An 18,068-nucleotide genomic window follows, 5' to 3' on the forward strand; every position below is an offset into this window, starting at 1 on the left:
GTGACAGTTCAAAAAGAGAAGTGACGATAGTTTGCGCTATTCCTTTGCACGTCCTTGTGTACTGAAGGTTGGGCCTACTTCATGAAAGCAAGGCATGAGAGCAGAAATGGTTTTATTGACCTCACCGAGAGCATACACCTAGAACAAACAAAATGTCTGAAGGATAGAGGCATTTTCATTTCTTGTTCGATGACGGCCATGGAAAAGACAGCAACCATATTGCAGAAGAGAGCAGCATGTGCAGTTGCTTGCTTTGGGTGAAGCATTCACTAACTCGCTGCCAATAACCCCCGGAGCCGGTGCGAAAGGCGACTCTTGTGTGCCTCGGCTCGTTGGTCTAGGGGTATGATTCTCGCTTAGGGTGCGAGAGGTCCCGGGTTCAAATCCCGGACGAGCCCTTTTTCAGAGGTAAACATACGAATCCTACTCAAAACTCACAATGCCTGACTATTTCTCATTACACTCGCCGCATTGTTGCACAAAATATTTTGAACCTCATAAGAAACATGGATCACCATGCTTTTTCTGCCTTCATGCTTAGTCTGTGTGTGTCCCAGGTGATGCTTTCCCAAGCTGTACTTGCTGGAATTTAGGCATCAGATATTTGTCTGTCGATGCCTGCATAAGTCAATTTTTAATACGTCTAATTGCAAGTATGTTGGCTGATATCTCTGCAGTTTTCACACTTGCTCCTCGCTTTCTGAGTGGCTGCTGATACAGCAGAATAGAAGTAGAGAGAATCCTTGAGAGGAACCTTGCTCTAACAGTAAAACACAGCAAGTCAGTTTCTGTAGTGTAGTGGTCATCACGTTCGCCTAACACGCGAAAGGTCCCCGGTTCGAGACCGTGCAGAAACACTGTTCATGAGCTGCTTTTATGTGCACCCTCTAAAACCTTATTATCTCAAAGCAAGCTAAAGAAGAGGCGGTCCTTGAACCCAGCGAGCCGTGGGAAACTTCCTTTACTTTTGCAAGACGAAACAAAGTAATCCACATCCATCAGTGGTCGCTCTTGTGCCTAGCTTTTTTTTTGTCATGCCATGTTGTATTGTGGGGTCTTTACACTTGTGACATTGCTGTGAACGTTGTAAGTGCAAACATTGGCAGGTGCAGTCAGAAGAGTCAGATCTGTGCACACCCAGGGCTGTCAGGATGGCTGAGTGGTCTAAGGCGCCAGACTCAAGAGAGCTTGATCTTCAGTGCAACTGAGACTTCTGGTCTCCTCATGGAGGTGTGGGTTCAAATCCCACTTCTGACAGGTTTCTTTTACACCCTTAAATCGTCCTGTTTTTTGCAGTGCATTCCCCACACACCACAATCTTTGCACGGACCTGTAACATATGACGAGAATTCCACCAACGATCAGGCTGGGCCCTCAATCACAATTCCATGTATTCCTGGAAGGGACACCTCAGGCACACCTTCCGTTAAATTTGCACTCCATCACACAAACTGCCGTGCTGGTTTCTCATTAAGCAGTTGATCCCATCTTTGTTGTGAGGCTCTCCTGCCACCTTTTGGGCGGAGAAGGCACTGTCCCTGCAACAACACAGGCAGACATGTTCAACAGGGCTTCCTGGTTATGTGGGAGGAGCAGATTGTCATTGGTCCCCCCTTGCGAATTTTAATTTACATAAGGAAGACAGAGAGGTAGCTGGGAGTAGGAAGTACACACGTGCATTGAACTCTATCTTATGATTTGCAGCTAATTCTAGATTGAGGCAGGAGGAAAGGAGGTGACTTGCCCAAAAATGGCCATCCTGGGAATTCAGCCACCCTGGGTCTCCCAGGTTAGTGTTTCAGTCCTGCGAGCCACTCATATAAATCTCGCCTGATCGAGCCTGATCGAGCGCTGAGTGAGCGTGTTTGAATCCAAGAATCAAATGCCTCTGTCTTAGGAGCAAGAATTGGCAGGCCCTCCCTTGCATCTGGGGTGGAAGTCTATGGGGCAAGTGTCCAGGACTTGCAGAGGAGTACAAGTGCCAGAAAGTGCCTGCAGTTCTCATCAGCGCCTTTTTTCTGCTCTCTGGCAGCTAGGATATCGACTGATCCCTTCCTTGCAAGAGTGAAAAAAACAACACCTTGAGAGAAAACATGACTTTGTGTGGTTCACATAGAGAGAGAGCAGCCAAATAGCCCTGCTTTGTTTCTGAAAGACGCATCAGAAATTGCTTTAAATGCCGACTGGGGAATCAGGCACGTTGGTCTAGGGGTATGATTCTCGCTTCGGGTGCGAGAGGTCCCGGGTTCAAATCCCGGATGAGCCCATGCTGTGGAATTATTTTTAGGCTGCTTATTATATAGGGCCATTTCTTCTTTTCAATGCTATAAGACGCCGTGTATGGTGAGAAAGTTCCTTTCCCTCTACGCTATTTCCCACTTTTGGCGTATAGAATTTCAGTGCCGGACTTCTTTGCAACTGCTTTTCTGGGGTGGACCATCAGTGTAGGAAAATTAAATGCAAAGTGTTTTTCTAGTGTGGTTTCAGGTATGGTTTTAAAATCGCCTTTTGGAATAAAAGTGGTCCTCGTTCCTTTCTTCCAAAGAAAGAGATCGGGTAAGGAGGGTCCAACTTTGAGCTTCATGGACATTGGCCCTTGGTCTGTGCATTCCAGCCCACTACATGCCAAGAAGATTCCTGCAAGCGTGTCTGTTTCTGTAGTGTAGTGGTTATCACGTTCGCTTTACACGTGAAAGGTCCCTGGTTCGAGACCGGGCAGAAACAGCAGCTTTCTGTTTTTCACACAGTTTGTATTTACTCTCTCAATTTATAGGAAAGCTGAGATAATGGAAGCTGTCTATCCCTCACCAGCGTGACGTACTGTGCTCCAGGGGCATCAGTGACAGCTCAAAAAGAGAAGTGACGATAGTTTGCGCTATTCCTTTGCACGTCCTTGTGTACTGAAGGTTGGGCCTACTTCATGAAAGCAAGGCATGAGAGCAGAAATGGTTTTATTGACCTCACCGAGAGCATACACCTAGAACAAACAAAATGTCTGAAGGATAGAGGCATTTTCATTTCTTGTTCGATGACGGCCATGGAAAAGACAGCAACCATATTGCAGAAGAGAGCAGCATGTGCAGTTGCTTGCTTTGGGTGAAGCATTCAATAACTCGCTGCCAATAACCCCCGGAGCCGGTGCGAAAGGCGACTTTTGTGTGCCTCGGCTCGTTGGTCTAGGGGTATGATTCTCGCTTAGGGTGCGAGAGGTCCCGGGTTCAAATCCCGGACGAGCCCTTTTTCAGAGGGAAACATACGAATCCTACTCAAAACTCACAATGCCTGACTATTTCTCATTACACTCGCCGCATTGTTGCACAAAATATTTTGAACCTCATAAGAAACATGGATCACCATGCTTTTTCTGCCTTCATGCTTAGTCTGTGTGTGTCCCAGGTGATGCTTTCCCAAGCTGTACTTGCTGGAATTTAGGCATCAGATATTTGTCTGTCGATGCCTGCATAAGTCAATTTTTAATACGTCTAATTGCAAGTATGTTGGCTGATATCTCTGCAGTTTTCACACTTGCTCCTCGCTTTCTGAGTGGCTGCTGATACAGCAGAATAGAAGTAGAGAGAATCCTTGAGAGGAACCTTGCTCTAACAGTAAAACACAGCAAGTGAGTTTCTGTAGTGTAGTGGTCATCACGTTCGCCTAACATGCGAAAGGTCCCCGGTTCGAGACCGGGCAGAAACACTGTTCATGAGCTGCTTTTATGTGCACCCTCTAAAACCTTATTATCTCAAAGCAAGCTTAAGAAGAGGCGGTCCTTGAACCCAGCGAGCCGTGGGAAACTTCCTTTACTTTTGCAAGACGAAACAAAGTAATCCACATCCATCAGTGGTCGCTCTTGTGCCTAGCTTTTTTTTTGTCATGCCATGTTGTATTGTGGGGTCTTTACACTTGTGACATTGCTGTGAAAGTTGTAAGTGCAAACATTGGCAGGTGCAGTCAGAAGAGTCAGATCTGTGCACACCCAGGGCTGTCAGGATGGCCGAGTGGTCTAAGGCGCCAGACTCAAGAGAGCTTGATCTTCAGTGCAACTGAGACTTCTGGTCTCCTCATGGAGGCGTGGGTTCAGATCCCACTTCTGACAGGTTTCTTTTACACCCTTAAATCGTCCTGTTTTTTGCAGTGCATTCCCCACACACCACAATCTTTGCACGGACCTGTAACATATGACGAGAATTCCACCAACGATCAGGCTGGGCCCTCAATCACAATTCCATGTATTCCTGGAAGGGACACCTCAGGCACACCTTCCGTTAAATTTGCACTCCATCACACAAACTGCCGTGCTGGTTTCTCATTAAGCAGTTGATCCCATCTTTGTTGTGAGGCTCTCCTGCCACTTTTTGGGCGGAGAAGGCACTGTCCCTGCAACAACACAGGCAGACATGTTCAACAGGGCTTCCTGGTTATGTGGGAGGAGCAGATTGTCATTGGTCCCCCCTTGCGAATTTTAATTTACATAAGGAAGACAGAGAGGTAGCTGGAAGTAGGCAGTACACACGTGCATTGAACTCTATCTTATGATTTGCAGCTAATTCTAGATTGAGGCAGGAGGAAAGGAGGTGACTTGCCCAAAAATGGCCATCCTGGGAATTCAGCCACCCTGGGTCTCCCAGGTTAGTGTTTCAGTCCTGCGAGCCACTCATATAAATCTCGCCTGATCGAGCCTGATCGAGCGCTGAGTGAGCGTGTTTGAATCCAAGAATCAAATGCCTCTGTCTTAGGAGCAAGAATTGGCAGGCCCTCCCTTGCATCTGGGGTGGAAGTCTATGGGGCAAGTGTCCAGGACTTGCAGAGGAGTACAAGTGCCAGAAAGTGGCTGCAGTTCTCATCAGCGCCTTTTTTCTGCTCTCTGGCAGCTAGGATATCGACTGATCCCTTCCTTGCAAGAGTGAAAAAAACAACACCTTGAGAGAAAACATGACTTTGTGTGGTTCACATAGAGAGAGAGCAGCCAAATAGCCCTGCTTTGTTTCTGAAAGACGCATCAGAAATTGCTTAAAATGCCGACTGGGGAATCAGGCTCGTTGGTCTAGGGGTATGATTCTCGCTTCGGGTGCGAGAGGTCCCGGGTTCAAATGCCGGATGAGCCCATGCTGTGGAATTATTTTTAGGCTGCTTATTATATAGGGCCATTTCTTCTTTTCAATGCTATAAGACGCCGTGTATGGTGAGAAAGTTCCTTTCCCTCTACGCTATTTCCCACTTTTGGCGTATAGAATTTCAGTGCCGGACTTCTTTGCAACTGCTTTTCTGGGGTGGACCATCAGTGTAGGAAAATTAAATGCAAAGTGTTTTTCTAGTGTGGTTTCAGGTATGGTTTTAAAATCGCCTTTTGGAATAAAAGTGGTCCTCGTTCCTTTCTTCCAAAGAAAGAGATCGGGTAAGGAGGGTCCAACTTTGAGCTTCATGGACATTGGCCCTTGGTCTGTGCATTCCAGCCCACTACATGCCAAGAAGATTCCTGCAAGCGTGTCTGTTTCTGTAGTGTAGTGGTTATCACGTTCGCTTTACACGTGAAAGGTCCCTGGTTCGAGACCGGGCAGAAACAGCAGCTTTCTGTTTTTCACACAGTTTGTATTTACTCTCTCAATTTATAGGAAAGCTGAGATAATGGAAGCTGTCTATCCCTCACCAGCGTGACGTACTGTGCTCCAGGGGCATCAGTGACAGCTCAAAAAGAGAAGTGACGATAGTTTGCGCTATTCCTTTGCACGTCCTTGTGTACTGAAGGTTGGGCCTACTTCATGAAAGCAAGGCATGAGAGCAGAAATGGTTTTATTGACCTCACCGAGAGCATACACCTAGAACAAACAAAATGTCTGAAGGATAGAGGCATTTTCATTTCTTGTTCGATGACGGCCATGGAAAAGACAGCAACCATATTGCAGAAGAGAGCAGCATGTGCAGTTGCTTGCTTTGGGTGAAGCATTCACTAACTCGCTGCCAATAACCCCCGGAGCCGGTGCGAAAGGCGACTCTTGTGTGCCTCGGCTCGTTGGTCTAGGGGTATGATTCTCGCTTAGGGTGCGAGAGGTCCCGGGTTCAAATCCCGGACGAGCCCTTTTTCAGAGGTAAACATACGAATCCTACTCAAAACTCACAATGCCTGACTATTTCTCATTACACTCGCCGCTTTGTTGCACAAAATATTTTGAACCTCAGAAGAAACATGGATCACCATGCTTTTTCTGCCTTCATGCTTAGTCTGTGTGTGTCCCAGGTGATGCTTTCCCAAGGTGTACTTGCTGGCATTTAGGCATCAGATATTTGTCTGTCGATGCCTGCATAAGTCAATTTTTAATACGTCTAATTGCAAGCATGTTGGCTGATATCTCTGCAGTTTTCACACTTGCTCCTCGCTTTCTGAGTGGCTGCTGATACAGCAGAATAGAAGTAGAGAGAATCCTTGAGAGGAACCTTGCTCTAACAGTAAAACACAGCAAGTGAGTTTCTGTAGTGTAGTGGTCATCACGTTCGCCTAACACGCGAAAGGTCCCCGGTTCGAGACCGGGCAGAAACACTGTGCATGAGCTGCTTTTATGTGCACCCTCTAAAACCTTATTATCTCAATGCAAGCTTAAGAAGAGGCGGTCCTTGAACCCAGCGAGCCGTGGGAAACTTCCTTTACTTTTGCAAGACGAAACAAATTAATCCGCATCCATCAGTGGTCGCTCTTGTGCCTAGCTTTTTTTTTGTCATGCCATGTTGTATTGTGGGGTCTTTACACTTGTGACATTGCTGTGAACGTTGTAAGTGCAAACATTGGCAGGTGCAGTCAGAAGAGTCAGATCTGTGCACACCCAGGGCTGTCAGGATGGCCGAGTGGTCTAAGGCGCCAGACTCAAGAGAGCTTGATCTTCAGTGCAACTGAGACTTCTGGTCTCCTCATGGAGGCGTGGGTTCAAATCCCACTTCTGACAGGTTTCTTTTACACCCTTAAATCGTCCTGTTTTTTGCAGTGCATTCCCCACACACCACAATCTTTGCACGGACCTGTAACATATGACGAGAAATCCACCAACGATCAGGCTGGTCCCTCAATCACAATTCCATGTATTCCTGGAAGGGACACCTCAGGCACACCTTCCGTTAAATTTGCACTCCATCACACAAACTGCCGTGCTGGTTTCTCATTAAGCAGTTGATCCCATCTTTGTTGTGAGGCTCTCCTGCCACCTTTTGGGCGGAGAAGGCACTGTCCCTGCAACAACACAGGCAGACATGTTCAACAGGGCTTCCTGGTTATGTGGGAGGAGCAGATTGTCATTGGTCCCCCCTTGCGAATTTTAATTTACATAAGGAAGACAGAGAGGTAGCTGGGAGTAGGCAGTACACACGGACATTGAACTCTATCTTGTGATTTGCAGCCAATTCTAGATTGAGGCAGGAGGAAAGGAGGTGATTTGCCCAACAATGGCCATACTGGGAATTCAGCCACCCTGGGGCTCCCAGGTGAGTGTTTCAGTCCTGCGAGCCACTCATATAAATCTCGCCTGATCGAGCCTGATCGAGCGCTGAGTGAGCGTGTTTGAATCCAAGAATCAAATGCCTCTGTCTTAGGAGCAAGAATTGGCAGGCCCTCCCTTGCATCTGGGGTGGAAGTCTATGGGGTAAGTGTCCAGGACTTGCAGAGGAGTACAAGTGCCAGAAAGTGCCTGCAGTTCTCATCAGCGCCTTTTTTCTGCTCTCTGGCAGCTAGGATATCGACTGATCCCTTCCTTGCAAGAGTGAAAAAAACAACACCTTGAGAGAAAACATGACTTTGTGTGGTTCACATAGAGAGAGAGCAGCCAAATAGCCCTGCTTTGTTTCTGAAAGACGCATCAGAAATTGCTTAAAATGCCGACTGGGGAATCAGGCTCGTTGGTCTAGGGGTATGATTCTCGCTTCGGGTGCGAGAGGTCCCGGGTTCAAATCCCGGACGAGCCCATGCTGTGGAATTATTTTTAGGCTGCTTATTATATAGGGCCATTTCTTCTTTTCAATGCTATAAGACGCCGTGTATGGTGAGAAAGTTCCTTTCCCTCTACGCTATTTCCCACTTTTGGCGTATAGAATTTCAGTGCCGGACTTCTTTGCAACTGCTTTTCTGGGGTGGACCATCAGTGTAGGAAAACTAAATGCAAAGTGTTTTTCTAGTGTGATTTCAGGTATGGTTTTAAAATCGCCTTTTGGAATAAAAGTGGTCCTCGTTCCTTTCTTCCAAAGAAAGAGATCGGGTAAGGAGGGTCCAACTTTGAGCTTCATGGACATTGGCCCTTGGTCTGTGCATTCCAGCCCACTACATGCCAAGAAGATTCGTGCAAGCGTGTCTGTTTCTGTAGTGTAGTGGTTATCACGTTCGCTTTACACGCGAAAGGTCCCTGGTTCGAGACCGGGCAGAAACAGCAGCTTTCTGTTTTTCACACAGTTTGCATTTACTTTCTCAACTTATAGGAAAGCTGAGATAATGGAAGCTGTCTATCCCTCACCAGCGTGATGTACTGTGCTCCAGGGGCATCAGTGACAGCTCAAAAAGAGAAGTGACGATAGTTTGCGCTATTCGTTTGCACGTCCTTGTGTACTGAAGGTTGGGCCTACTTCATGAAAGCAAGGCATGAGAGCAGAAATGGTTTTATTGACCTCACCGAGAGCATACACCTAGAACAAACAAAATGTCTGGAGGATAGAGGCATTTTCATTTCTTGTTCGATGACGGCCATGGAAAAGACAGCAACCATATTGCAGAAGAGAGCAGCATGTGCAGTTGCTTGCTTTGGGTGAAGCATTCACTAACTCGCTGCCAATAACCCCCGGAGCCGGTGCGAAAGGCGACTCTTGTGTGCCTCGGCTCGTTGGTCTAGGGGTATGATTCTCGCTTAGGGTGCGAGAGGTCCCGGGTTCAAATCCCGGACGAGCCCTTTTTCAGAGGTAAACATACGAATCCTACTCAAAACTCACAATGCCTGACTATTTCTCATTACACTCGCCGCATTGTTGCACAAAATATTTTGAACCTCAGAAGAAACATGGATCACCATGCTTTTTCTGCCTTCATGCTTAGTCTGTGTGTGTCCCAGGTGATGCTTTCCCAAGGTGTACTTGCTGGCATTTAGGCATCAGATATTTGTCTGTCGATGCCTGCATAAGTCAATTTTTAATACGTCTAATTGCAAGCATGTTGGCTGATATCTCTGCAGTTTTCACACTTGCTCCTCGCTTTCTGAGTGGCTGCTGATACAGCAGAATAGAAGTAGAGAGAATCCTTGAGAGGAACCTTGCTCTAACAGTAAAACACAGCAAGTGAGTTTCTGTAGTGTAGTGGTCATCACGTTCGCCTAACACGTGAAAGGTCCCCGGTTCGAGACTGTGCATGAGCTGCTTTTATGTGCACCCTCTAAAACCTTATTATCTCAATGCAAGCTTAAGAAGAGGCGGTCCTTGAACCCAGCGAGCCGTGGGAAACTTCCTTTACTTTTGCAAGACGAAACAAATTAATCCGCATCCATCAGTGGTCGCTCTTGTGCCTAGCTTTTTTTTTGTCATGCCATGTTGTATTGTGGGGTCTTTACACTTGTGACATTGCTGTGAACGTTGTAAGTGCAAACATTGGCAGGTGCAGTCAGAAGAGTCAGATCTGTGCACACCCAGGGCTGTCAGGATGGCCGAGTGGTCTAAGGCGCCAGACTCAAGAGAGCTTGATCTTCAGTGCAACTGAGACTTCTGGTCTCCTCATGGAGGCGTGGGTTCAAATCCCACTTCTGACAGGTTTCTTTTACACCCTTAAATCGTCCTGTTTTTTGCAGTGCATTCCCCACACACCACAATCTTTGCACGGACCTGTAACATATGACGAGAAATCCACCAACGATCAGGCTGGTCCCTCAATCACAATTCCATGTATTCCTGGAAGGGACACCTCAGGCACACCTTCCGTTAAATTTGCACTCCATCACACAAACTGCCGTGCTGGTTTCTCATTAAGCAGTTGATCCCATCTTTGTTGTGAGGCTCTCCTGCCACCTTTTGGGCGGAGAAGGCACTGTCCCTGCAACAACACAGGCAGACATGTTCAACAGGGCTTCCTGGTTATGTGGGAGGAGCAGATTGTCATTGGTCCCCCCTTGCGAATTTTAATTTACATAAGGAAGACAGAGAGGTAGCTGGGAGTAGGCAGTACACACGGACATTGAACTCTATCTTGTGATTTGCAGCCAATTCTAGATTGAGGCAGGAGGAAAGGAGGTGATTTGCCCAACAATGGCCATACTGGGAATTCAGCCACCCTGGGGCTCCCAGGTGAGTGTTTCAGTCCTGCGAGCCACTCATATAAATCTCGCCTGATCGAGCCTGATCGAGCGCTGAGTGAGCGTGTTTGAATCCAAGAATCAAATGCCTCTGTCTTAGGAGGAAGAATTGGCAGGCCCTCCCTTGCATCTGGGGTGGAAGTCTATGGGGTAAGTGTCCAGGACTTGCAGAGGAGTACAAGTGCCAGAAAGTGCCTGCAGTTCTCATCAGCGCCTTTTTTCTGCTCTCTGGCAGCTAGGATATCGACTGATCCCTTCCTTGCAAGAGTGAAAAAAACAACACCTTGAGAGAAAACATGACTTTGTGTGGTTCACATAGAGAGAGAGCAGCCAAATAGCCCTGCTTTGTTTCTGAAAGACGCATCAGAAATTGCTTAAAATGCCGACTGGGGAATCAGGCTCGTTGGTCTAGGGGTATGATTCTCGCTTCGGGTGCGAGAGGTCCCGGGTTCAAATCCCGGACGAGCCCATGCTGTGGAATTATTTTTAGGCTGCTTATTATATAGGGCCATTTCTTCTTTTCAATGCTATAAGACGCCGTGTATGGTGAGAAAGTTCCTTTCCCTCTACGCTATTTCCCACTTTTGGCGTATAGAATTTCAGTGCCGGACTTCTTTGCAACTGCTTTTCTGGGGTGGACCATCAGTGTAGGAAAATTAAATGCAAAGTGTTTTTCTAGTGTGATTTCAGGTATGGTTTTAAAATCGCCTTTTGGAATAAAAGTGGTCCTCGTTCCTTTCTTCCAAAGAAAGAGATCGGGTAAGGAGGGTCCAACTTTGAGCTTCATGGACATTGGCCCTTGGTCTGTGCATTCCAGCCCACTACATGCCAAGAAGATTCGTGCAAGCGTGTCTGTTTCTGTAGTGTAGTGGTTATCACGTTCGCTTTACACGCGAAAGGTCCCTGGTTCGAGACCGGGCAGAAACAGCAGCTTTCTGTTTTTCACACAGTTTGCATTTACTCTCTCAACTTATAGGAAAGCTGAGATAATGGAAGCTGTCTATCCCTCACCAGCGTGATGTACTGTGCTCCAGGGGCATCAGTGACAGCTCAAAAAGAGAAGTGACGATAGTTTGCGCTATTCGTTTGCACGTTCTTGTGTACTGAAGGTTGGGCCTACTTCATGAAAGCAAGGCATGAGAGCAGAAATGGTTTTATTGACCTCACCGAGAGCATACACCTAGAACAAACAAAATGTCTGAAGGATAGAGGCATTTTCATTTCTTGTTCGATGACGGCCATGGAAAAGACAGCAACCATATTGCAGAAGAGAGCAGCATGTGCAGTTGCTTGCTTTGGGTGAAGCATTCACTAACTCGCTGCCAATAACCCCCGGAGCCGGTGCGAAAGGCGACTCTTGTGTGCCTCGGCTCGTTGGTCTAGGGGTATGATTCTCGCTTAGGGTGCGAGAGGTCCCGGGTTCAAATCCCGGACGAGCCCTTTTTCAGAGGTAAACATACGAATCCTACTCAAAACTCACAATGCCTGACTATTTCTCATTACACTCGCCGCATTGTTGCACAAAATATTTTGAACCTCAGAAGAAACATGGATCACCATGCTTTTTGTGCCTTCATGCTTAGTCTGTGTGTGTCCCAGGTGATGCTTTCCCAAGGTGTACTTGCTGGCATTTAGGCATCAGATATTTGTCTGTCGATGCCTGCATAAGTCAATTTTTAATACGTCTAATTGCAAGCATGTTGGCTGATATCTCTGCAGTTTTCACACTTGCTCCTCGCTTTCTGAGTGGCTGCTGATACAGCAGAATAGAAGTAGAGAGAATCCTTGAGAGGAACCTTGCTCTAACAGTAAAATACAGCAAGTGAGTTTCTGTAGTGTAGTGGTCATCACGTTCGCCTAACACGCGAAAGGTCCCCGGTTCGAGACCGGGCAGAAACACTGTGCATGAGCTGCTTTTATGTGCACCCTCTAAAACCTTATTATCTCAATGCAAGCTTAAGAAGAGGCGGTCCTTGAACCCAGCGAGCCGTGGGAAACTTCCTTTACTTTTGCAAGACGAAACAAATTAATCCGCATCCATCAGTGGTCGCTCTTGTGCCTAGCTTTTTTTTTGTCATGCCATGTTGTATTGTGGGGTCTTTACACTTGTGACATTGCTGTGAACGTTGTAAGTGCAAACATTGGCAGGTGCAGTCAGAAGAGTCAGATCTGTGCACACCCAGGGCTGTCAGGATGGCCGAGTGGTCTAAGGCGCCAGACTCAAGAGAGCTTGATCTTCAGTGCAACTGAGACTTCTGGTCTCCTCATGGAGGCGTGGGTTCAAATCCCACTTCTGACAGGTTTCTTTTACACCCTTAAATCGTCCTGTTTTTTGCAGTGCATTCCCCACACACCACAATCTTTGCACGGACCTGTAACATATGACGAGAAATCCACCAACGATCAGGCTGGTCCCTCAATCACAATTCCATGTATTCCTGGAAGGGACACCTCAGGCACACCTTCCGTTAAATTTGCACTCCATCACACAAACTGCCGTGCTGGTTTCTCATTAAGCAGTTGATCCCATCTTTGTTGTGAGGCTCTCCTGCCACCTTTTGGGCGGAGAAGGCACTGTCCCTGCAACAACACAGGCAGACATGTTCAACAGGGCTTCCTGGTTATGTGGGAGGAGCAGATTGTCATTGGTCCCCCCTTGCGAATTTTAATTTACATAAGGAAGACAGAGAGGTAGCTGGGAGTAGGCAGTACACACGGACATTGAACTCTATCTTGTGATTTGCAGCCAATTCTAGATTGAGGCAGGAGGAAAGGAGGTGATTTGCCCAACAATGGCCATACTGGGAATTCAGCCACCCTGGGGCTCCCAGGTGAGTGTTTCAGTCCTGCGAGCCACTCATATAAATCTCGCCTGATCGAGCCTAATCGAGCGCTGAGTGAGCGTGTTTGAATCCAAGAATCAAATGCCTCTGTCTTAGGAGCAAGAATTGGCAGGCCCTCCCTTGCATCTGGGGTGGAAGTCTATGGGGTAAGTGTCCAGGACTTGCAGAGGAGTACAAGTGCCAGAAAGTGCCTGCAGTTCTCATCAGCGCCTTTTTTCTGCTCTCTGGCAGCTAGGATATCGACTGATCCCTTCCTTGCAAGAGTGAAAAAAACAACACCTTGAGAGAAAACATGACTTTGTGTGGTTCACATAGAGAGAGAGCAGCCAAATAGCCCTGCTTTGTTTCTGAAAGACGCATCAGAAATTGCTTAAAATGCCGACTGGGGAATCAGGCTCGTTGGTCTAGGGGTATGATTCTCGCTTCGGGTGCGAGAGGTCCCGGGTTCAAATCCCGGACGAGCCCATGCTGTGGAATTATTTTTAGGCTGCTTATTATATAGGGCCATTTCTTCTTTTCAATGCTATAAGACGCCGTGTATGGTGAGAAAGTTCCTTTCCCTCTACGCTATTTCCCACTTTTGGCGTATAGAATTTCAGTGCCGGACTTCTTTGCAACTGCTTTTCTGGGGTGGACCATCAGTGTAGGAAAATTAAATGCAAAGTGTTTTTCTAGTGTGATTTCAGGTATGGTTTTAAAATCGCCTTTTGGAATAAAAGTGGTCCTCGTTCCTTTCTTCCAAAGAAAGAGATCGGGTAAGGAGGGTCCAACTTTGAGCTTCATGGACATTGGCCCTTGGTCTGTGCATTCCAGCCCACTACATGCCAAGAAGATTCGTGCAAGCGTGTCTGTTTCTGTAGTGTAGTGGTTATCACGTTCGCTTTACACGCGAAAGGTCCCTGGTTCGAGACCGGGCAGAAACAGCAGCTTTCTGTTTTTCACACAGTTTGCATTTACTCTCTCAACTTATAGGAAAGCTGAGATAATGGAAGCTGTCTATCCCTCACCAGCGTGATGTACTGTGCTCCAGGGGCATCAGTGACAGCTCAAAAAGAGAAGTGACGATAGTTTGCGCTATTCGTTTGCACGTCCTTGTGTACTGAAGGTTGGGCCTACTTCATGAAAGCAAGGCATGAGAGCAGAAATGGTTTTATTGACCTCACCGAGAGCATACACCTAGAACAAACAAAATGTCTGAAGGATAGAGGCATTTTCATTTCTTGTTCGATGACGGCCATGGAAAAGACAGCAACCATATTGCAGAAGAGAGCAGCATGTGCAGTTGCTTGCTTTGGGTGAAGCATTCACTAACTCGCTGCCAATAACCCCCGGAGCCGGTGCGAAAGGCGACTCTTGTGTGCCTCGGCTCGTTGGTCTAGGGGTATGATTCTCGCTTAGGGTGCAAGAGGTCCCGGGTTCAAATCCCGGACGAGCCCTTTTTCAGAGGTAAACATACGAATCCTACTCAAAACTCACAATGCCTGACTATTTCTCATTACACTCGCCGCATTGTTGCACAAAATATTTTGAACCTCAGAAGAAACATGGATCACCATGCTTTTTCTGCCTTCATGCTTAGTCTGTGTGTGTCCCAGGTGATGCTTTCCCAAGGTGTACTTGCTGGCATTTAGGCATCAGATATTTGTCTGTCGATGCCTGCATAAGTCAATTTTTAATACGTCTAATTGCAAGCATGTTGGCTGATATCTCTGCAGTTTTCACACTTGCTCCTCGCTTTCTGAGTGGCTGCTGATACAGCAGAATAGAAGTAGAGAGAATCCTTGAGAGGAACCTTGCTCTAACAGTAAAACACAGCAAGTGAGTTTCTGTAGTGTAGTGGTCATCACGTTCGCCTAACACGCGAAAGGTCCCCGGTTCGAGACCGGGCAGAAACACTGTGCATGAGCTGCTTTTATGTGCACCCTCTAAAACCTTATTATCTCAATGCAAGCTTAAGAAGAGGCGGTCCTTGAACCCAGCGAGCCGTGGGAAACTTCCTTTACTTTTGCAAGACGAAACAAATTAATCCGCATCCATCAGTGGTCGCTCTTGTGCCTAGCTTTTTTTTTGTCATGCCATGTTGTATTGTGGGGTCTTTACACTTGTGACATTGCTGTGAACGTTGTAAGTGCAAACATTGGCAGGTGCAGTCAGAAGAGTCAGATCTGTGCACACCCAGGGCTGTCAGGATGGCCGAGTGGTCTAAGGCGCCAGACTCAAGAGAGCTTGATCTTCAGTGCAACTGAGACTTCTGGTCTCCTCATGGAGGCGTGGGTTCAAATCCCACTTCTGACAGGTTTCTTTTACACCCTTAAATCGTCCTGTTTTTTGCAGTGCATTCCCCACACACCACAATCTTTGCACGGACCTGTAACATATGACGAAAAATCCACCAACGATCAGGCTGGTCCCTCAATCACAATTCCATGTATTCCTGGAAGGGACACCTCAGGCACACCTTCCGTTAAATTTGCACTCCATCACACAAACTGCCGTGCTGGTTTCTCATTAAGCAGTTGATCCCATCTTTGTTGTGAGGCTCTCCTGCCACCTTTTGGGCGGAGAAGGCACTGTCCCTGCAACAACACAGGCAGACATGTTCAACAGGGCTTCCTGGTTATGTGGGAGGAGCAGATTGTCATTGGTCCCCCCTTGCGAATTTTAATTTACATAAGGAAGACAGAGAGGTAGCTGGGAGTAGGCAGTACACACGGACATTGAACTCTATCTTGTGATTTGCAGCCAATTCTAGATTGAGGCAGGAGGAAAGGAGGTGATTTGCCCAACAATGGCCATACTGGGAATTCAGCCACCCTGGGGCTCCCAGGTGAGTGTTTCAGTCCTGCGAGCCACTCATATAAATCTCGCCTGATCGAGCCTGATCGAGCGCTGAGTGAGCGTGTTTGAATCCAAGAATCAAATGCCTCTGTCTTAGGAGCAAGAATTGGCAGGCCCTCCCTTGCATCTGGGGTGGAAGTCTATGGGGTAAGTGTCCAGGACTTGCAGAGGAGTACAAGTGCCAGAAAGTGCCTGCAGTTCTCATCAGCGCCTTTTTTCTGCTCTCTGGCAGCTAGGATATCGACTGATCCCTTCCTTGCAAGAGTGAAAAAAACAACACCTTGAGAGAAAACATGACTTTGTGTGGTTCACATAGAGAGAGAGCAGCCAAATAGCCCTGCTTTGTTTCTGAAAGACGCATCAGAAATTGCTTAAAATGCCGACTGGGGAATCAGGCTCGTTGGTCTAGGGGTATGATTCTCGCTTCGGGTGCGAGAGGTCCCGGGTTCAAATCCCGGACGAGCCCATGCTGTGGAATTATTTTTAGGCTGCTTATTATATAGGGCCATTTCTTCTTTTCAATGCTATAAGACGCCGTGTATGGTGAGAAAGTTCCTTTCCCTCTACGCTATTTCCCACTTTTGGCGTATAGAATTTCAGTGCCGGACTTCTTTGCAACTGCTTTTCTGGGGTGGACCATCAGTGTAGGAAAATTAAATGCAAAGTGTTTTTCTAGTGTGATTTCAGGTATGGTTTTAAAATCGCCTTTTGGAATAAAAGTGGTCCTCGTTCCTTTCTTCCAAAGAAAGAGATCGGGTAAGGAGGGTCCAACTTTGAGCTTCATGGACATTGGCCCTTGGTCTGTGCATTCCAGCCCACTACATGCCAAGAAGATTCGTGCAAGCGTGTCTGTTTCTGTAGTGTAGTGGTTATCACGTTCGCTTTACACGCGAAAGGTCCCTGGTTCGAGACCGGGCAGAAACAGCAGCTTTCTGTTTTTCACACAGTTTGCATTTACTCTCTCAACTTATAGGAAAGCTGAGATAATGGAAGCTGTCTATCCCTCACCAGCGTGATGTACTGTGCTCCAGGGGCATCAGTGACAGCTCAAAAAGAGAAGTGACGATAGTTTGCGCTATTCGTTTGCACGTCCTTGTGTACTGAAGGTTGGGCCTACTTCATGAAAGCAAGGCATGAGAGCAGAAATGGTTTTATTGACCTCACCGAGAGCATACACCTAGAACAAACAAAATGTCTGAAGGATAGAGGCATTTTCATTTCTTGTTCGATGACGGCCATGGAAAAGACAGCAACCATATTGCAGAAGAGAGCAGCATGTGCAGTTGCTTGCTTTGGGTGAAGCATTCACTAACTCGCTGCCAATAACCCCCGGAGCCGATGCGAAAGGCGACTCTTGTGTGCCTCGGCTCGTTGGTCTAGGGGTATGATTCTCGCTTAGGGTGCGAGAGGTCCCGGGTTCAAATCCCGGACGAGCCCTTTTTCAGAGGTAAACATACGAATCCTACTCAAAACTCACAATGCCTGACTATTTCTCATTACACTCGCCGCATTGTTGCACAAAATATTTTGAACCTCAGAAGAAACATGGATCACCATGCTTTTTCTGCCTTCATGCTTAGTCTGTGTGTGTCCCAGGTGATGCTTTCCCAAGGTGTACTTGCTGGCATTTAGGCATCAGATATTTGTCTGTCGATGCCTGCATAAGTCAATTTTTAATACGTCTAATTGCAAGCATGTTGGCTGATATCTCTGCAGTTTTCACACTTGCTCCTCGCTTTCTGAGTGGCTGCTGATACAGCAGAATAGAAGTAGAGAGAATCCTTGAGAGGAACCTTGCTCTAACAGTAAAATACAGCAAGTGAGTTTCTGTAGTGTAGTGGTCATCACGTTCGCCTAACACGCGAAAGGTCCCCGGTTCGAGACCGGGCAGAAACACTGTGCATGAGCTGCTTTTATGTGCACCCTCTAAAACCTTATTATCTCAATGCAAGCTTAAGAAGAGGCGGTCCTTGAACCCAGCGAGCCGTGGGAAACTTCCTTTACTTTTGCAAGACGAAACAAATTAATCCGCATCCATCAGTGGTCGCTCTTGTGCCTAGCTTTTTTTTTGTCATGCCATGTTGTA

At 47.1% G+C, this 18,068-nt stretch overlaps 25 non-coding genes across 25 annotated transcripts; all 25 read left to right on the forward strand.

Annotated features, from left to right (window-relative positions):
* The first annotated feature begins 326 nt into the window (after positions 1 to 326).
* Positions 327 to 398, forward strand: TRNAP-AGG (transfer RNA proline (anticodon AGG)). Its single transcript has one exon. It is a non-coding gene; the product is annotated as a tRNA-Pro (tRNA).
* Positions 399 to 2,651: 2,253 nt separating this feature from the next.
* On the forward strand, positions 2,652 to 2,724 carry TRNAV-UAC (transfer RNA valine (anticodon UAC)). The gene has a single exon. It is a non-coding gene; the product is annotated as a tRNA-Val (tRNA).
* A 441-nt stretch (positions 2,725 to 3,165) lies between these two features.
* On the forward strand, positions 3,166 to 3,237 carry TRNAP-AGG (transfer RNA proline (anticodon AGG)). The gene has a single exon. It is a non-coding gene; the product is annotated as a tRNA-Pro (tRNA).
* A 386-nt stretch (positions 3,238 to 3,623) lies between these two features.
* On the forward strand, positions 3,624 to 3,696 carry TRNAV-AAC (transfer RNA valine (anticodon AAC)). Its single transcript has one exon. It is a non-coding gene; the product is annotated as a tRNA-Val (tRNA).
* Positions 3,697 to 5,490: 1,794 nt separating this feature from the next.
* TRNAV-UAC (transfer RNA valine (anticodon UAC)) lies at positions 5,491 to 5,563 on the forward strand. Its single transcript has one exon. It is a non-coding gene; the product is annotated as a tRNA-Val (tRNA).
* Positions 5,564 to 6,004: 441 nt separating this feature from the next.
* Positions 6,005 to 6,076, forward strand: TRNAP-AGG (transfer RNA proline (anticodon AGG)). Its single transcript has one exon. It is a non-coding gene; the product is annotated as a tRNA-Pro (tRNA).
* A 386-nt stretch (positions 6,077 to 6,462) lies between these two features.
* Positions 6,463 to 6,535, forward strand: TRNAV-AAC (transfer RNA valine (anticodon AAC)). The gene has a single exon. It is a non-coding gene; the product is annotated as a tRNA-Val (tRNA).
* Positions 6,536 to 6,823: 288 nt separating this feature from the next.
* On the forward strand, positions 6,824 to 6,935 carry TRNAL-CAA (transfer RNA leucine (anticodon CAA)). The gene is made up of 2 exons: positions 6,824 to 6,861; positions 6,890 to 6,935. It is a non-coding gene; the product is annotated as a tRNA-Leu (tRNA).
* Positions 6,936 to 7,872: 937 nt separating this feature from the next.
* TRNAP-CGG (transfer RNA proline (anticodon CGG)) lies at positions 7,873 to 7,944 on the forward strand. Its single transcript has one exon. It is a non-coding gene; the product is annotated as a tRNA-Pro (tRNA).
* Positions 7,945 to 8,329: 385 nt separating this feature from the next.
* Positions 8,330 to 8,402, forward strand: TRNAV-UAC (transfer RNA valine (anticodon UAC)). Its single transcript has one exon. It is a non-coding gene; the product is annotated as a tRNA-Val (tRNA).
* Positions 8,403 to 8,843: 441 nt separating this feature from the next.
* On the forward strand, positions 8,844 to 8,915 carry TRNAP-AGG (transfer RNA proline (anticodon AGG)). The gene has a single exon. It is a non-coding gene; the product is annotated as a tRNA-Pro (tRNA).
* A 734-nt stretch (positions 8,916 to 9,649) lies between these two features.
* Positions 9,650 to 9,761, forward strand: TRNAL-CAA (transfer RNA leucine (anticodon CAA)). Its single transcript has 2 exons — positions 9,650 to 9,687; positions 9,716 to 9,761. It is a non-coding gene; the product is annotated as a tRNA-Leu (tRNA).
* A 937-nt stretch (positions 9,762 to 10,698) lies between these two features.
* TRNAP-CGG (transfer RNA proline (anticodon CGG)) lies at positions 10,699 to 10,770 on the forward strand. Its single transcript has one exon. It is a non-coding gene; the product is annotated as a tRNA-Pro (tRNA).
* Positions 10,771 to 11,155: 385 nt separating this feature from the next.
* On the forward strand, positions 11,156 to 11,228 carry TRNAV-UAC (transfer RNA valine (anticodon UAC)). The gene has a single exon. It is a non-coding gene; the product is annotated as a tRNA-Val (tRNA).
* Positions 11,229 to 11,669: 441 nt separating this feature from the next.
* On the forward strand, positions 11,670 to 11,741 carry TRNAP-AGG (transfer RNA proline (anticodon AGG)). The gene has a single exon. It is a non-coding gene; the product is annotated as a tRNA-Pro (tRNA).
* Positions 11,742 to 12,127: 386 nt separating this feature from the next.
* Positions 12,128 to 12,200, forward strand: TRNAV-AAC (transfer RNA valine (anticodon AAC)). Its single transcript has one exon. It is a non-coding gene; the product is annotated as a tRNA-Val (tRNA).
* Positions 12,201 to 12,488: 288 nt separating this feature from the next.
* On the forward strand, positions 12,489 to 12,600 carry TRNAL-CAA (transfer RNA leucine (anticodon CAA)). Its single transcript has 2 exons — positions 12,489 to 12,526; positions 12,555 to 12,600. It is a non-coding gene; the product is annotated as a tRNA-Leu (tRNA).
* A 937-nt stretch (positions 12,601 to 13,537) lies between these two features.
* On the forward strand, positions 13,538 to 13,609 carry TRNAP-CGG (transfer RNA proline (anticodon CGG)). Its single transcript has one exon. It is a non-coding gene; the product is annotated as a tRNA-Pro (tRNA).
* A 385-nt stretch (positions 13,610 to 13,994) lies between these two features.
* On the forward strand, positions 13,995 to 14,067 carry TRNAV-UAC (transfer RNA valine (anticodon UAC)). Its single transcript has one exon. It is a non-coding gene; the product is annotated as a tRNA-Val (tRNA).
* Positions 14,068 to 14,966: 899 nt separating this feature from the next.
* On the forward strand, positions 14,967 to 15,039 carry TRNAV-AAC (transfer RNA valine (anticodon AAC)). The gene has a single exon. It is a non-coding gene; the product is annotated as a tRNA-Val (tRNA).
* A 288-nt stretch (positions 15,040 to 15,327) lies between these two features.
* Positions 15,328 to 15,439, forward strand: TRNAL-CAA (transfer RNA leucine (anticodon CAA)). The gene is made up of 2 exons: positions 15,328 to 15,365; positions 15,394 to 15,439. It is a non-coding gene; the product is annotated as a tRNA-Leu (tRNA).
* Positions 15,440 to 16,376: 937 nt separating this feature from the next.
* On the forward strand, positions 16,377 to 16,448 carry TRNAP-CGG (transfer RNA proline (anticodon CGG)). The gene has a single exon. It is a non-coding gene; the product is annotated as a tRNA-Pro (tRNA).
* A 385-nt stretch (positions 16,449 to 16,833) lies between these two features.
* Positions 16,834 to 16,906, forward strand: TRNAV-UAC (transfer RNA valine (anticodon UAC)). The gene has a single exon. It is a non-coding gene; the product is annotated as a tRNA-Val (tRNA).
* A 441-nt stretch (positions 16,907 to 17,347) lies between these two features.
* TRNAP-AGG (transfer RNA proline (anticodon AGG)) lies at positions 17,348 to 17,419 on the forward strand. The gene has a single exon. It is a non-coding gene; the product is annotated as a tRNA-Pro (tRNA).
* Positions 17,420 to 17,805: 386 nt separating this feature from the next.
* Positions 17,806 to 17,878, forward strand: TRNAV-AAC (transfer RNA valine (anticodon AAC)). The gene has a single exon. It is a non-coding gene; the product is annotated as a tRNA-Val (tRNA).
* The last annotated feature ends 190 nt before the right edge of the window (positions 17,879 to 18,068 follow it).

This window comes from Triturus cristatus, chromosome 10 (assembly GCF_964204655.1).
Source record: "Triturus cristatus chromosome 10, aTriCri1.1, whole genome shotgun sequence".
Taxonomy (NCBI): domain Eukaryota; kingdom Metazoa; phylum Chordata; class Amphibia; order Caudata; family Salamandridae; genus Triturus; species Triturus cristatus.